The sequence below is a fragment of the Nycticebus coucang genome, chromosome X (assembly GCF_027406575.1).
Source record: "Nycticebus coucang isolate mNycCou1 chromosome X, mNycCou1.pri, whole genome shotgun sequence".
NCBI lineage: Eukaryota > Metazoa > Chordata > Mammalia > Primates > Lorisidae > Nycticebus > Nycticebus coucang.
Window position 1 is genome coordinate 38,251,803 of NC_069804.1, and position 5,902 is coordinate 38,257,704.

General features: G+C 37.2%; 1 pseudogene; it reads left to right on the forward strand.

Annotated features, from left to right (window-relative positions):
• The first annotated feature begins 943 nt into the window (after positions 1-943).
• On the forward strand, positions 944-2,736 carry LOC128578424 (coiled-coil domain-containing protein 181-like; annotated as a pseudogene).
• The last annotated feature ends 3,166 nt before the right edge of the window (positions 2,737-5,902 follow it).

Sequence of the window (5,902 nt, forward strand, 5' to 3'; positions counted from 1 at the left end):
GCCTGTTTTCAAGTTTGCTTTGCTGATACATTTATTAAGGAATCTCAGATTGAAATTTTAAAAGCCCTTCAAGATTAAAAAGCCAAGCCAACAACTCACCATCAGACTTTGCCTGCAATACCTATATATTTGGGTGAATTTCCCTATTCTCCAAAATACGCTGAGATTCCAGGAATCCCAGAAATGACATTCCTTACTTACTTAAAAAAGGCAATCATGTAAGAGAATCATATATGTGAGATATCAAAAATGTGAAAAGGTTTGAAACAGTTAAATACATAGGATCTCAGATTACTGTAAAACAATAATAGATTCATTTAAATAACAAAGAAAATTATAAAAGTCAACATAAAGCAGAGGAAATAATTCTGAGAGGGAAAAAAGTCTTTGTCTCATAGGCAGGTTACTGAAAAGGTAACAAAAAAAACATTTTAAAATTTCTTTCTTTTTTCCTTTTTTTTCTTTTTTGTAGAGACAAAATCTCACTTTATCGCCCTTGGTAGAGTGCTGTGGCATCACACAGCTCACAGCAACCTCCAACTCCTGGGTTTAGGCGATTCTCTTGCCTCAGCCTCCCGAGTAGCTGGAACTACAGGCGTCCGCCACAACACCCGGCTATTTTTTGGTTGCAGTTTGGCCGGGGCCACCCTTGCACACTGAGCCACAGGCACCACCCTTAAAATTTCTTATAAAGAAGAAATGAGCCACAAAACTTTGTTGTTTTAAAGGAGATGATCAGGCCAGAGCTTAGAAATAGGAGGAGAAAGACCACTCCTGACCATCTTTGGGAATCCACCCACTGCACCTTGCACAGCATGTTGACTGTGTACGATATGGACAATACCCTGGGGATGAAGATTACAAAGAACTGGAGGGGTTGAATATCCTGTGACGTATCTGAAAAAGGTTTAAGGGACTTGGATTATTCTTTCACAAATGAAAAATGAACGAAAATAAAGATACTCATTCAAAAGAAAGTGGAGAATATGAAGATGACTTTGAAAAGGACCTGGAATGGCTAATTGATGAAAAAGAAAAAAGTGATGCCAACATAGTAGAGATGGCTTTGAGAAGAAACAGCATATTAACCAAGAGTTAAAAGAGAATGAAATAGAAGTAGAATACATCAAACAGCTTTCTGATCCTGACAAATCTTGAAGGATGAGGCTTCATCAAAAAGAAATGACTTCATTTCTGTACCATGTCTTCACCCTTTGAATCTTGTTTCAGATTAAGATAGCGAAAACTCTTCCCAGGAATCCAAACTAGAAAATCAGAAAGACCTGGAGGAGGAAGAGGATAAGGAAGAAAGGAGATATATTAGGGAGAAAATTATACAAGCTAACAGACTTCTGCAGAATCAAGAACCTGTGACTGATAGAAAGGAGCGACAGGCCAGGCCCGGTGGCTCACGCCTGTCATCCTAGCCCTCTGGGAGGCTAAGGCAGGTGGATTGCTTGAGCTCACAAGCTTGAGACCAGCCTGAGCAAAAGCAAGACCCCGTCTCTACTAAAAATAGAAAACTTGAGGCAAGAGGATCACTTGAGCCCAAGTTGGAGGTTGCTGTGAGCTACGACACCACGGTACTCTACCCAGGGTGACAGCTTGAGTCTCTGTCTCAAAAAAAAAAAAAAGAGAGCAAAAGCTTAAGTTCAAGGACAAATTAGTTGATCTGGAAGTTCCTCCACTAGAAGACATTGACACTTATAAAAATTACTTTGAAAATGAAAGTAATATGTCTGGAAAACTGTCACAGTTATGTATTTCTAGTCAATTTGGACAAGAAAAATGTGCTCATGTCACTTACAGATGGAAGCTGTGAAGAAAATAAGAATAGGAAGATACTGGTAGAGAGAGATGGAAAGTTTGAACTTCTGAATATACAAGACATTGAGAGTCAGGAATTTTCCCCCATTAATAATGCTAATAGTACAGAAAATGAACAGTTGTCACCCATATTTTCCAGCTCATCTGCCAACGGTGTCAAGAAAGAAGATTCTGCAGCAAAGATTAATGCTGTCACTCACTCATCAATAGGAGAGCCACAGGCTTCTATTCCTCGGCCACCACCCAACCCCCAAACTCGCCCAAGCTCTGCTTCCAACACAGATCAAAGTAAAAGGAATGAGAAATCTAATTACAGGACATATTCTGCAACTATAGTGTCAACACAGTGTCTTTCTCCTAGACAGAAAGAACTGCAAAAAAAAAAAAAGAAGAAGAAGAAGCAAAAGAAAATAAAAGAAAAAAAACTAGAACAAAAGAGAGAAAAACTAAAAAGAGAGGAAGAGCAACAGAAAATAGGAGAAGAGAAAGAGAAAAAAAAAGAAGGAATGGTATGATATTTAAAGCATGGTTGCAAAAAAAACCAGAGCAGGTCCTTGAAATGAAGAGAATTCAGTGAGCAAAGCAAATTTCAGATAGCAGTAGACAGGAAAAGAGATCCACAACAAGCTTTTCGATTCTGGCTTTTAAAAAAAAAGCATGAAGAACAGATGAAAGAGAAAAAGACAAAAGAACAGAAAGCAGGATGAATGCTTATTTTTTCTTAAAGGAACAGAAGGCTGTAAAAGGGCCTTTAAACAATGGGTAGGAAGGAAACTAATAGAAAACATTGCAGAGCAACAAGTTGCCAAAGAGAGAGCTAGACAGCTTCGATTAGAAGCCAAGCATTCTAAACAGAACCACATATATATGTCATAAGCCAAGTCTTTTCATTTTACCGACCATTACTAAAAGTATCAAATACTTCCTTTTTTTTTGAGACAGAGCCTCAAGCTCTCGCCCTGGGTAGAGTTCTGTGGCATCACAGCTCACAGCAACCTCAAACTCTTGGGCTCAAGCGATTCTCCTGCCTCCACCTCCCAAGCAGCTGGGACTACAGGCACCTGCCACAACACCCAACTATTTTTTGGTTGCAGCCATCAGTGTTGCTTTGTGGGCCTGGGCTGGATTCAAACCCGCCAGCTCAGGTGTATGTGGCTGGCGCCTTAGCCGCTTGCGCCACAGGCGCAGAGCCAAGTATCAAATACTTCTTTTGGTTTCGGTGCCCCTAGCTCAGTGAGTAGGGTGCCAGACACCTAAACTGAGGCTGGTGGGTTTGAGCCCAGCCCAGGCCCGCTAAACAATAATGACAACTGCAACAACAACAAAAAAGTTGTGCCAGGCGCCTGTAGTCCCAGCTACTTGGGAGGCTGAAGTAAGAGAATTGCTTAAGCCCAAGAGTTTGAGGTTGCTGTGAGCTATGATGCCACAGCACTCTACCCAGCGTGGCATAGTGAGACTCTGCCTCAAAAAATAATAATAATAATGAATGAATAAATACTTCTGTTGACAGTAAATGTCATCAATATTTTGGTTATCATTCCTTACAGCCTCTGTGCTTTGTTCTTTAAATTGTGGAAAATGGTATTTATCTTTTGGTGATGTTAACAGTTAATTTGTTTAATGCTAGCACAAAATAAATTTCTTCTTTAAAAAAAATAAAGGAAAAAAAATAAATAAAGGAGATGATAATATTCTCATTTTGCATAAGTCTACTATTAATACTAAAGCTAATTTTAATAAAACCTCATAAATAAACTCATTCAATCTTAGCCGTCCTTGACCATACAAAATAAGATTCCTTTTCCATGAACTTCTTATAACTTTAAAAAAAAAAAATCCATCAGCATTTTTTCATGATACATTTTTCTGTTACTCATTCTGGAACAAGCTCTCATTCTACTTTGATACAGGATTAATTTCTCCATTTTTCCCTTAAAAAACACACATTCTCAGGCCTTAAACCTTGGCTTACAAAAAAATACATCTTACTTTCCTTGCATACTTTGTGTACAGAGTTATGTCCCTTCTAGTAGTTTCAATTCCATGCAACTAGCATTTTTAACCTATAATAAGCTCAATTTCTAGTCAAACAGAGGACACAAGCAACTGTAAATTGTATGTCGCATACCAGCATTCTGTAGATGAACACCATCTCATAATTGCTAGAAATATATGCCTCCTCATACTGAAATTTTTCATGTTATTAACAGACACAAATACCTTTAGTTCCTCTGCAATATGAAACCAAAAATCAATAAATTTAAAATTATATCCAACAATTAATGTTTCAGCTTTTATTTTACTCCAAAATTATTCACAATGACCTAGTACATGGTGAGGGGTGGGGGAAGTGGAGAGCAGAGAAAGGGAAGGAGGGAGGATGGTGGGGGGTCATGGTGTGTGACACATCTTTTGGGGGCGGGACACAATTATAAGAGGGACTTTCTCTAACAAATGCAATCAATATAACCTGGTCCTTTGTCTCCTCAATGAATTCCAAACAACAACGACAAAAAAAAAAAAAACAAAGAAAAAATTATTAAGACATGTAATGAATATCCAGCCCATAATTTAACTTATCATAACTTTAAGGTTTCAAGTTAACAACAAATTTTTGAAACTATTTTTAAGTAAACATAGGTTATAAAACATAATCACTATTGAAAAGTTTATTTATAAACTCCCATCCCACTTACAGTTATTTAAATCACCTGTTCTTAACAGTTATGCTTGAATTGCTCATGAAAATTACATTAAAAAAAGCTAGCCATTATCTTAAGTAACTTCTCTTGCTGACAAATGAGACAAATAGCAAAAATATCACAGACACAAAGAAAGTAAAGCATTTAGTATATTGCCCTTCCCTCCCTGTCTTTTACTTCCATGCTTGACATACATCAAGCAATTCATTTTTATTGTATATTTTGCTCTTTCAAGTTCTGTATGTGTGGATTCAACCAACAGTAGATTGAAAATATTAAAAAAATAAGATTGCAACAATAAAAATAATACAGATAGGAAACAATGTAGTATAACAACTATTCATATAACATTTACATTGTATTAGGTATTTTAAGTAATCTAGAGATGAGGATGTACATAGATTATATGCAAATACTATGCAATTTCATATTTAAGGAATTTGAGCATGCATGGATGTTGATAGCATATCATGGAACCAATCCCCCTCAGATACTGAGGAATAACTGTGTGTATGGAAAAGACATTTTACAATTTGTCATTTTCCTAGTTCCCCAATAGTTTCTTATTTTCATCTCTCATGACAATCATTTCCTTAAAGTTTGCATCTCACGCAGATGACTGTTGGGTCCCAAACAAAACAGGGTAGGGAATTTGCATGGCAAGCACACAGAGAAAGGATCCAAGTTTTCTCCAAGAAGGAGTTTTGGGGCATCTTTATCTATTTTCAGAGGTCAATCTCATGGACGCTATGGACTAAATTTTAGGTGGTTAATTGAAGAGATGTCTAGCAACTGTTATTCAGTCTATTTCTAATTAGAATTATTTTACTTTTGGCATCAGGTACTTGCTTTTTGGAAACCTGGAGTTCCTTGAGAGAAAAGAATCTAAAGTTCAAGTGAGTGAGGGGCCTTGAGTGGGAAGAGAAAAGGTCTGGCAGAGATAGAAGAATGGAGGAATTAGGGTCTAGAAGGGGAACCTATCAAGGACTTAGGGGAACTAAATAGAAAATTGAAGGTGGCAAAAGGAGGAAAGCGGAACAGAAGTATATAGAAAGAAGAGATCTTAGATGTGATGGTTTATGGAGGTCTTAAGTTTCCCACAAAAGACAATGAAGTTTCAACAAGATGGAGGTAAACAGAGTTGGTATACCATATACTCAGCAGGGGTTCAAGCAGGGTGTTTCAGTTGACTGAGAAGTTCCCACAGGACAAGCAGAATCCAACAGAGAGAACAAAGTGGCCTTTAAAAAAATAGAAACTGATATCTGGTGATGCCTCCAGATTTGTTTTTATTTCTAAGTATTATGTGTACTCAATACTATTATGAAACCAATACATAAACACTTACTTACACAAAAAACACAAATATAGTC